This window comes from Bubalus kerabau, chromosome 18 (genome assembly GCF_029407905.1).
Source record: "Bubalus kerabau isolate K-KA32 ecotype Philippines breed swamp buffalo chromosome 18, PCC_UOA_SB_1v2, whole genome shotgun sequence".
NCBI classification, from domain to species: Eukaryota; Metazoa; Chordata; class Mammalia; order Artiodactyla; family Bovidae; genus Bubalus; species Bubalus kerabau.
This window is the reverse complement of record NC_073641.1, coordinates 3,108,221-3,120,633: the sequence shown is the minus strand read 5'-3', so window position 1 is coordinate 3,120,633 and position 12,413 is coordinate 3,108,221.

Genomic DNA, 12,413 nt, shown 5'->3' with positions numbered 1-12,413 from the left:
TTCTTGCCTGGAGAATCCCAGGGACGGGGGAGCCTGGTGGGCTACCATCTCTGGGGTCGCACAGAGTCGGACACGACTGAAGTGACTTAGCAGCAGCAGCAGCAGTTTTCCCCATTAAACTTAAGCTCCTTAAAGATGGATTCCTGTCTGTTTTTCTCATCATTGTATCGCAGGACCTAGCATAGATCCTGGTACAAAGATGGTGCTAATAATTATTTGTTGATGAACAAATGATGAATCTGTACAGGTTTATAGAAGATGTATTTAATAGTGGCTTTATGATTTGACCTTCATTTGAAAAATGGTGGGCAGTAAACTTAGAAAATAGCATAGTCTTTGGGTGACACAAACATACAATCCCAGTTCTACCTTCAATAAAATTATTGAGATCATTAAATTAAATAATATATAAAGTTCTTGTACAGTGTCTGGAATGCAGATAACACTTAATGAAGCGTAGTCATTATTGTTGGTGTTGCATGCTCGTCTCTGGCGGGCTGCTTGGGGTAAGGGCCATGCCTGATTCGCTATTGTTGTACACTGTCAGTGCCTTCTGCCTGCCATGTGTCTGTAACTGTCCATTGACTGAATGCACAGCATTAAGGGTAAAGAAATGCTTCCAAGGGCAAGTATAGGGATCATTAAGTCTGATTTGTATCTAGATCTGCATCTTAATAGTAACTGTGAAAGTTGTCCTGTTGTCTTTCAATAAATTGCTTATGAATGGTAGGGAGTCATTCAGGACGGTAGGGAATGTTAATCCTCCTCTCAGCGCAGGTCCCACAGCATGTGTGATTCAGTAGTGTTTCCAGGTTTGTCACCAGTCCACGGCTTTCAGGTGAAGTGGAATCCCCACAATAAGTTACCGGGACCGCAGCTCATCAACACCCCTCTCCTGTGAGCTTTCTCTGTTGTCCAAGGGCCGTTTACAAGCTCTTGATTCCTAGCTACTTCATCTGGCTTTCATTTTCAGCTGCAATTATAATGTGGGGAGTTTGACACATGTTTAAGAATCAGTCTCCTTTGTTTCATTATGTCTAGATTTTGGTCAGTCTTTTAAATCTGTGAAAATTGACATTTTTTTCAGCATAAAACATTTTAATCTATTTTTACTTTGATCATTGCGCCTAGTTCTATTTTATAACACTATTTGTCTGTTTATATATTCTCTTATCTCTAATTCTCCTTTTATGTCTTTATAGCTTTGATCTTTTCTTTGAATTAACTTTTATATTGAGATCATTGTACGTTCACATGCAATTATAAGAACTAATACAGAGAGATCTCGTGTACTTTTTATTCAGTTTTCTCCCATGATAATATCTTATAAAAATGCAATATAACATTATAAACAGAATATTGACACTTAATACAACTCACCAATCTTATTCAGATATCCCCAATTTCAGTTGTACTCATTTGTGGATGTCTTTGTGTACATGTGGGTGTGGGTTTACTTAATTTTATGTAATTTTATTAAATGCGTTGGTCTATTTTCCACTATCACAGTCAAAACACAAAACCGGTTCATCACCACAAAGATCCCTCATGTTGCCTTTTCTGTCTCACTTCTTACTTTGTTTTTTTTTTTTCTCAGCATTAATTTTACGTTTGTCTATCGCATTACTGATTTGATTTCCCTTAATATTAATCCTGCTCTTTACTGCCTCTGGCATAATTGGTAATTCAACATTTATACTTTGTTTCCTCACAATCCCCTTTTAAAAATCTTATTCATATCTCTTGCTTTGTTATACTCTTTTTCTCCTTGTAGGGCTTTCCATTTTCACATGAACATAAAATTGTGTAGGAGCCTAGAGAATCTAATCCAGGGAATCAAATTCTTGGCCAATATATTGACACACACTTCTCTCCAAAGGCATACATGTGTATGTGACTGCTAAGTCACTTTAGTTGTGTCCCATTCTTTGCAACCGTATGGACTGTAGCCTGCCAGGCTTCTGTCATTGGGATTCTCCAGGCAAGAATACTAGAATGGATTGCCATTTCCTTCTCCAGGGGATCTTCCTGAACCAGGAATTGAACCTGCATCTCTTACGTCTCCTGCATTGGCAGGCAGATTCTTTACCACTAATGCTATTGGAGGAAGGGGGACCCCTTCCAGGGCCTGAAACTGGGCTCTTGTCTAACACTCGGAAATGAATTGTCCAAGGAGACACATGTGCTGATCAAGCAAGAGATTTTATTGGGAAAGGACACCCGGGTGGAGAGCAGTAGGCTAAGGGAACCCAGGAGAACAGCTCTGTCACATGGCTTGCAGTCTTGGGTTTTATGGTGATGGGATTAGTTTCAGGGTTGTCTTTAACCAATCATTCTGACTCAGAGTCCTTCCTGGTGGTGCACACCTTGATCAGCCAAGATGGATGCCAGAGAGAAGGATTCTGGGAGGTGGTCAGACATGTGATGTCTCCTTTTGACCTTTCCTGAACTCTTCCAGTCGGTGGATGCTTGTTAGTTCCATGTTCCTTACCAGGACGTCCTGTCGTAAAACAACTCATGCAAATGGTTACTATGGTGCCTGGCCGGGGTGGCAGTTTCAATCAGTGTGCTTCCCCTAACAGTGCCACCTGGAAAGCCACCAAAGACAGACGGTGCTGGTCAAATACCGTTAATGACTTATAATACTCCAGGCAAGAACAACGAATCAATTGGATATGGCCTACAAAAAGCAAATCTGTTGCCATTTTCCAACCCTTCATTTTACAGATGGAAAAACCAAATCTATCAAGTTGTACAAGTAAGATAGTGATAGAATTCGGAATGGATCAATATCCAAAAACAATGAAAGGAAAATCAATGCCATTTCCATTCTGATAGTTTCAAGTTTTTTCTTGGTCTCAGGGTCAATTTGCATCTATGCTGGCTGTTTGCTTCTTCTATAAGGCAAAGAGCTTTTAGAGGGATCTACTGATAAGCTATTTTTCAAAAGATTTCTCTGCCTGAAGATTTTCCTGCCTAAAGAAAGAGGATAAGGATCCCACCTCTCCAGTTTTGCTTATGTTATTTGAGACTCTTCCCTCCACATTTCTCTTCAGCTAGTCAAATCATGATTTGAAAGCTGGTAGGATTCAATCTGGCTGCAAATAACTAAAAATATCTATGGTAAGAGAGACAAAATATCTCTGGTAGGAATAGATGATGGAGGACAATTTACAGTCTTGAACACAAAGGACTCTACTGTGTATCGTAGACCTCACTTCAGAAGGAAGGCAGTGTTACCTAGTGCTTAGGGCCGTAGATGCTAGGTTTAGGGCCATGGATTCTGAGATTTGAAGCTTATCTTCAGCAGTTGTTAGCTGGGTGACCTTGAGCAAGTTACTTAACCTGTTGTGCTCGAGCATCTTAATCTGTAAAATGGGGTTTATATGAGTGCCTGCTTTATATTAGCAGCAATGTCAGTTGAGTTCAGTTCAGTTCAATGACTCAGTTGTGTCTGACTCTTTGCAACCCCATGAATCGCAGCACGCCAGGCCTCCCTGTCCATCACCAACTCCCAGAGTTCACTCAGACTCACGTCCATCGAGTCAGTGATGCCATCCAGCCATCTCATCCTCTGTCATCCCCTTCTCCTCCTGCCCCCAATCCCTCCCAGCATCAATGTCTTTTCCAATGAGTTAACTCTTTGCATGAGGTGGCCAAAGTACGAGAGTTTCAGCTTTAGCATCAGTCCTTCGAAAGAACACCCAGGGCTGATCTCCTTCAGAATGGACTGGTTGGATCTCCTTGCAGTCCAAGGGACTCTCAAGAGTCTTCTCCAACACCACAGTTCAAAAGCATCAATTCTTCGGTGCTCAGCCTTCTTCACAGTCCAACTCTCACATCCATACATGACCACTGGAAAAACCACAGCCTTGACTAGACGGACCTTTGTTGGCAAAGTAATGTCTCTGCTTTTCAGTATGCTATCTAGGTTGGTCATAACTTTCCTTCCAAGGAATAAGCGTCTTTTAGTTTCATGGCTGCAGTCACCATCTGCAGTGATTTTGGAGCCCCCAAAAATAAAGTCTGACACTGTTTCCACTGTTTCCCCATCTATTTCCCATGAAGTGATGGGTGTGATGATTAAATAAATCAACATATACAAAGCACTTGAAAGAGTTCCTGGCATATAGTTAGTGTTAGTTACTCAGTTGTGTCCAACTCTTTGTGACCCAGTGTACTGTAGCCCACCAGGCTCCTCTGTCCATGAAATTCTCTAGGCAAAAATATAGGAGTGTGTAGCCATTCCCTTCTCCAGAGGATCTTCCCGACTCAGGGATTAAATCCTGGTTTCCTGCACTGCAGGGGAATTCTTTACTGTCTAAGCCACCAGGGAAATCCTTCTGGCATAGAGCAATTGATATATAAGTATGTGCAATTGTCATTTTAACCCTGTCCAGACATAATATACATAGTGATCTTAAGACGTGGACATTCTTTTCTTCCATGAAGGAAACAAAAGTTCAGTTACATAACACAAATAAGTACTGGGCTTACCAGCTGGTGCAGGAGTAAAGAATTCCCCTGCAGGAGGTACAAGAGACATGGGTTTGATCCCTGGGTCAGGAAGATCATCTGGAGAAGGAAATGGCAACTCACTCCAGTATCCTTGCCTGGAAAATTCCATGGACATAGGAGTCTGGCAGGCTACAGTCTATGGGGGTCTCAAAGAGTTGGACACAATGGAGCATGCACACCAAAACTATTGAGCCTGTGCTCTCTTGCTTTTAAGCTGCAACTACTGAAGCCTGAGTACTGCAGCTAATGAACCCTAGAGCCTGTGCTCCACAGCAAGAGAAGCCATCGCAAAGAGAAGCCCAGGCACTGAAACCACACAGAAGCCTCTGCTCACTGCGACTAGAGAGAAGCCTGAGAAGCAACAAAGACCCAGCACAGCCCAAATAAGTAAATAAATGAAAAAATTTAAAATAACTAAGTATGAATTTTGAATAGAGAGTAGAAAAACTAATGTTCCTTGGTTCATCATGGAATGCTTCTTGAAAGAGCAGGCAGATGAATATGGATGGAAGGAAGGAGAGCATTAAAACATAAATAGATGGGGAAAAGGGCAAAAGATGCCATATCCTGGGTGTCAGGTTTCCTGGGGGAGGATACCAGACACACAAGACCTAGAGCAATAATGCTGTTGCATTCCTTACTCGTCTATTGGGCACAAGTTAAATACAAACCATGATGTAATTATGTTGAGAAACAATAAGACAATAAAAATATATAACCCCAGCCTCAAATTTGAATACCATGAATCTGCTAGGAGAGAAGTGCAGGCAGATACTGGTCATCTTCATGCCCTGTTATTGTATTATTTTCTAAAAATTCCTGAGCCTTGAACAGGTAAAATTTTCCAGTGTTAATATTTTGAGGTTCATTCCTCTGTTACCAAAAATGTCATGAGAGTTTGTCCTCTCGGTGATGGCTTCAGAAGAGGGGTTGCAAACTCAAATGTCCAGAGGATCTAAAAAGCTTCAGTAAACCAGTTTATGGAAGCATTCTGGGATGAGCACAGGAGCACCAGAATGTAAACTAGGGTGAGGACCATGAAACCCGAGGAGCACACAGTCCATATACAGGGCACCCACCCTTCATGTGTGGTGTGTTACTGCAGGCCTTTCAAAAACCATTGAGAGAATCCAGAAATCTAGAATTGAATGTGAAGTCTCCTTACTTGTAAACATTGCATCAAATATTATAAACAAAATGCAGTATACCAAACAAAACATGTTTGAGTGTCATTTTTTGGCTCTTGGGAAATGGTTGGATCTCAAGGAATGACATGCAGTGGGTGCTCTTGTCTTTGCAGCTCTTTGAGAACACCCAAAGTCCCTGCTTGTAACGCCCTCCCCCTGCATAGCCCTGTTCTAGCCCTTCTCTTCCCCTGGCTCCTCACACAAGCTGGACAATATGAACCAAGAGTCTTATTGCCAAGATATTGTTGCTGAGGTTTTCGAGTTTCAAGTCCTTGGTTTGAAGTGAGTCATCTCAAATTCAATTAGTGGAGAGTTCCTCTGGGCTCTGCCACGATTGGCAGAGGGGGAAATGACTCAGACAGCGGAGCATGCAGTGCCTAATGGGTCCAGCATGTGGGAGCTTTTGAGATTGCCGGGTATGGCACTCCTGGTGCCCAAGGGCAGCACGGAGGAGGGCTGGAGGTTGCAACACGCGCTCAGCTAAATTCACCGCTGACTCTTTTGGACTAAAATCAATTTGAGATATTTGCATCTGACCTCAAATGTAAAGGAGGACCAGCACCTTAAAGAGATGTATTATTACAAACTCCTGACTCCTTCCCCAGCCTCTTTCCTCTGCCTGCCCAAACTGTGCACCTGGAACTTCAACATCACCAAACTGTTTGCAGTCTCTCCGGTTCCCTTTCTTGATTCCTTACCTTTGTACATGCCACTTTGCCTCCCTGGAATGCCTTTTGCCTTGATGTGCCTCAGGCAAAATCCTAGTTGTGCCTTAAAACCCAAATCAGACATCATTTATTTTAAATTCTTACTAATTCTCCTCACATGGAGTTAAACTGTCGCTTTTTCTTTGTATGTCTATAACCTGAACTTACAAGGGCTATGGGACTTTTCATATTGTACGAAAATTACTAGCTTACCTACTTGTCTGTCTGATTAAGGAGAGGCTTTTCAGGTCAGGAACTTATATTCCCTGTTATATTTCACAGTGTCTTGTACATGGACAGGCAGTTAATAAGGGTTTATAGAACTACATTGAATTGAAGTACTATACATCTCTGAAGTGACCCCAACATGACCTACCTCGATTCTGTGGCCCAGATCTAAAGCATGATTAACTCAGCCTCTGCCATTTGAGCCCTTCTGAGTTATCTGTGGGCATGAGTGGAGAGGCTAGGGCAGGAAGAGTAGTAACACACAGGTAATCGAAAAGTCAGTGATTTCACGCTAGCACTATCATTCACTAAAAGTTCACTGAGTAAATACTCTGTCGAGCACTTGGGGTGTAGCAATCAGTAAGAAGGACTTGTTTCCTGCTCTTCTAAAGCTTGTATGTGGTGTGTGTGTTGTGTGTTAGTCGCTCAGTCGTGTCCGACTCTTTGCAACCCCACAGGCTGTAGCCCAACAGGCTCCTCTGTCCATGGGATTCTTTAGGAAAGAATACTGAAGTGGCTTGCCATTCCCTCCTCCAGAGGATCTTCCCCACCCAGGGATCAAACCCTGGTCTCCTGCATTGCAGGCAGATTCTTTACTGTTTGAGCTACAGGGGTAGTAAATATAAACAAGAGAATACCGGGTAACATGAAGTACAGTGAGGAAAATCACATAGGATAATGTGATAGAAATGAATGAAGGGTGTGAGATTTCAGATAGAGTGGCAGGATTGGTCCTTCTAGTGAAAGTGTATTCATGCTAAATGACGAGGAGTCAGCACTGATAAGATATAAGGAAGGAACAATTCTCACAGAAGAAACAATGACTGGAAATGCCTGGAGCTGGAAATGAGCTTGGTGTGTTCCAGAAAGAAAGGAGACCAGGGTGGCTTGAGCAGAAAGGGCAAGAAATAAAATCTAAGGTATAGTCAGGTGCCAGGCCATGAGGGGCCTTGAAGAATGCAATAAGGAATCTGAATTTTTAAAATTTTGATAGGAAAGTGATAGAGAGTTTTATCTGACTTTTATGCTGGGGATGGATTGTCCTGTGAAAAAAGGGAGAGAAACAATAGAATGGAGTAACTGAGGCTGAGATTGAGCACTGGATGGTCCTTCGTTTAAGGACCCAACGTCAGATGGAAAGCCCTTTTAATAACATTGAGGTTAAGGCCTTGGTAGTCCACAGGGTTGCAGAGTTGGACACAACTGAAGCAACTTAGCATGCACACAGTGCTGTTAGGATCTTAGAGACTCGATGAAGTGCAGTGTTGTTGAAAATATTAAACAACCTCAATGGGAAATGTCCTTTCTGATGAATAAAGGGATCTTTGTGAGACTATATACCTCTTTTGCTTATCAAATCTCATAGAACATTGCTTCTCAAATTTTAACATGCATTAGGAATACCTCTGAATCACATTAAAATGAGGGTTTTGATTTGGTAGATTCAAAATTTCTCATATTTCCAATAATGATTCCAGTAATCTCCCAGGTAACACAGAAGCATCATGTAATCAGATCCTGTAGCCTAAAGGCTACATTTTGAAAAGCCAGAACTAAAACCCTTTGACCAGGATGTAGCTAAATTCCTTCAGCTGTCTTCTGCTCACATGTTCAGATTCAATCCCCTTGATTCCAGGACTGATGTGACCTTGTATAAAGAGAGAGACAAGATGAAAAGGGACAAGAAACAATCTGACACCCTTCCTAGGCTCGTGGAGCCCTGAATTAAGCAGTGACAACGGATGGACCATGTCAATCAAAGTTCTATATATGTTAAGCAGTCACTCCAGATGCCTCCCTGAGGCCACCAGGGCTAATATTCCACAATCTCTTGGAAGACAGAAGACATTTTGAAATCAAACCTGAGCTCTGAGTATTCAGGGCTGGCCAGTGGGGCCAGTTGACCCTGAGAGAATGGCACTCTATTTCTGTCTCTTAGACACACCAGCCTGCTCCTTTAAGAAAGGCTCTCTCTTTGCCTTGCTTCAAAGTCTTACACAGGATATTAGCCACTTCCTTCTCTATAATTCATCCTTCCACTTTGCCATCTGGAATATTTCTCTTTTACAAGTGCCTAAGTTGTTGCAGTTTGAGGCAGTTGAATCCTAAATTTGCCATTTGGAGTAATTTATTGTTTTTAATGCTTTCTTCCCAAAATTCAGATTCTGTGGTTTGAAACAGACTCTAACCAGGATTTCTGCTTCCTAGTTGGACATCTGGTAGTTTACCCTTTCCAGGTCTTCTCCGGGTTTATTTTTCAGTCTTCCACAAGTGACTGTCAGAGAGCTTCTTCAGATCGCTCTGTCCACCAGGTTCATTAGTTTTCCTCATCATATCACTGACCTGAATGCCTTGGTAGGACCTCTTATGACAGGACTAAGATGGAGTAAGTGGAGACCAGTAGGCTGTAATCTCAATTGCAACACAAAGGTTTTGCTGTTCCTAAAACATCTTCTTACTAATATCTCAAATCCTACCTTTGGGTTACTGGTCACATCAACAGTAGAGGTGGAAGTAGGTACAGGTAAACAGTGAAACTGAGGGGAAAGGGACTTCACAATTGTCTGTGCCTGTGCTTGTGCTCAGTCACTCAGTCCTGTCCAATTCTTTATGAGCCCATGGACTGTAGTCCATCAGGCTCCTCTGTCCATGGGATTTCTCAGGTAAGAATATTGGAGTGGGTTGCCATTTCCTCCTCCAGGGGATCTTCCCAACCAGGGATTGAATCTATGTCTCTTGCATTGGCAGGCGGATTCTTTACCACTGAGCCAGCAGGGAAGTGAAAAGTGAAAGTGAAGTTGCTCAGTCGTGTCCGACTCTGTGACCCCGTGGATTGTAGCCCGCCAGGCTCCTCTGTCCATGGGATTCTCCAGGCAAGAATACTGGAGTGTGTTGCCCATTTCCTTCTCCACGGGATCTTCCCAACCCAGGGATTGAACCCACGTCTCCTGCATTGCAGGCAGATGCTGTATCCTCTGAGCCATCAGAGAAGTACTATGTGTCAAACCCTAAACTGAGAAAGTAGGTGATGTCCTCCCTACTCTACAGATGAAGAGATGAAGAAATCAAAACTCAGAATATCTTTCTCAAGGTATCCTGAAAAACAATGTGGTGGGGTCAAGACTTGAAAAAGATCTGACTCTAAGTCCATGAGCTTGTCACTATTTGATCCTGGTGGACGGAGAACAGGACACCAGATGGAGGATGAAACCAGCTTCTGGGGGTTTTCATGGTGGGATAATTGATCACAATGAAGCCAGGGGGCACAGAATTTCCAGAACAGGGCACCAGCTACTAGATAGAAGCTCCACAGTAAACTAACCTTGGCATTAATGCAAGATTTTATGAGCTTATTTATGGCAAGAGCCCACTTCCCATTTGGCTAGCTTGAAGTTTGCAAGTAAAAGTGAGTGGCAGTGGCCTACTTTATGAAATCTTTGAGTAGGAATGAAGCAAGATTAGTTCATCCCTGGAACCTCTTCCATGATTCTCTTTGAAGAAGTGTTTCTAGGTAACAATACCCTGGTGGTTCTCAACCTGTGGGAGCTTTGGAGTAGTCAGTCTACCTGGGCCCCATCCAAGACCAACTGAGTTGGGTTTCTAGCTGTGGGGCCCTGGCATCTATGCTCCCCAAAGCTATCCAGGATTGATGAGCAGCCAGGGTTGAAACCGCAGCCCCAGGATACATGAGCTTACTATTTTTCCATGCCCTGAGAAGGAGAACAGAATTAAAACCCTGCACAATTCTAGAGGGCAGAGGAAAGTGGGAAAAGGTTTCTGGTGCTAAGTTTGGAAAACCAAATTTTTCTCATTTGTAAGAAGAAAAAGACAAGTTTTAATCACTTCACGGTTTTGCCAGAGGGCCAATGACCCAGAGGTTCCCTTTAGCCCATGCTCTAGTGAATCTAACTTCCAGTGTCTAACCTTCATGGAGTCAAGGTCAGGATTAACTTTTGTAGTATCTGACACCGACTTTAAAAACTGAGTTCTAAAACTCACTGCATTGCAGGGTCTGCTATTTGTCTAAAGTACTGGCATTCAGGGAAAACGGTGCTTTGTTGATTTTAAACTAGAGAATCAAAGAGATAGGGTGGTTATTTGTCCTTCCCAAGGTTGCTTACTAAAGTCATTAGGGAGTTAGAGCTGTCTTCTTTAACTGGAGCAGCATTTAAGGTGCTTCTGGAATGTTATGGGAAACATAGTCATCCCTATGAAATTAACATCAGGGTTAGTCAAGGCTATGGTTTTTCCAGTGGTCATGTATGGATGTGAGAGTTGGACTGTGAAGAAGGCTGAGCGCCGAAGAATTGATGCTTTTGAACTGTGGTGTTGGAGAAGACTCTTGAGAGACCCTTGGACTTCAAGGAGATCCAACCAGTCCATCCTAAAGGAGATCAGCCCTGGGTGTTCTTTGGAAGGACTGATGCTAAAGCTGAAACTCCAGTACTTTGGCCACCTCATGCGAAGAGTTGACTCATTGGAAAAGACTCTGATGCTGGGAGGGATTGGGGGCAGGAGGAGAAGGGGACGGCAGAGGATGAGATGGCTGGATGGCATCACCAACTCGATGGACATGAGTTTGAGTGAACTCCGGGAGTTGGTGATGGACGGGGAGGCCTGGCGTGCTGCAATTCATGGGGTTGCAAAGAATCAGACATGACTGAGCGACTGAACTGAACTGAATGTTGAAGTGGAACAGTGCGTGCGCAGCTCAATCCAGCCTCATAATGGCTACCAGAGGATCCATAGGGCATCATGGTTACCATTCCAACTTTTTAATAAGTATCTCTCTGTCTGGAATTGCTGCATGACATATAAGCTCTTTGCCTAAGAGAAGGTATAGCCATGAGAGAAAACATAAAAGCCTCCCAGAGTTGAGCCAGGCTTTAAAAAAGAGTTTGGGCAGGAAATGAAAATATCTTTTCCATCTAACCTGAGTATATCTGATTGGTAGGATGTAATCCTAAAGTAGAACCTGAGCTACAAGGAAGTCTGGGAAGTATAGTTTTTGTTCCCAGTCTTTCTTAAGAGAAAGATAGTAGAAAGAAGATTTAGAGAACCAAAGCATTGACCACAACCAGAATTTTTCAATGTGTATACCATAGAATAGCAAGATGTAGCTAAACGTTACTTTTTTAAAGATTTTGTTCTCAAACGAATTGAAGTCATGCTTGGTAAAACAAAGTTAAACGTGATTCTTTTAAGAAATACTTATTTATTTGGCTTCATGAGGTCTTAACTGGCATGAGGGATCTTTGGTTCGTTGTACAGGATCTTTCTTTGCAGAGTGCAGAATCTCTAGTTGTGACATGCAGACTCCCAGTTGCAGTGTGCAGACTTAGTTGCTCCATGTCCCCTGCATTGCAAGGCAGATTCTTAACCACTGGACCATCAGGGAAGTCCCCTAAATATGATTCTTTGTTGCAATATATTTCAGGGTTGTTAACATCCAAACATGTACCCCAGTTCTTCATATTTTGAGAAACATGAACTGGGTAAACACTTATCTAAGCTCATTTTGCAGAAGAAGAAACTGGGGTCCAGAGGGATTAAATAAGATGCCTGATGTTGAATAGCCAGTTATCAACAAAGTATGAAACCAAAATCCATGCTTCTTGAGTAGTCAGGAGTTTTCTTACACTTAGAGGAAATGAAAAGTGGATAGTGGAGGCAAGCAAGCAAGAAAGTGGAAAGATGAAACTGACAGGCAGGGGAGAAAGGTTGGAACTCTAGAGGAAGGCTAGGCATCAATGTCTGTCCCAGTTATTGAGAG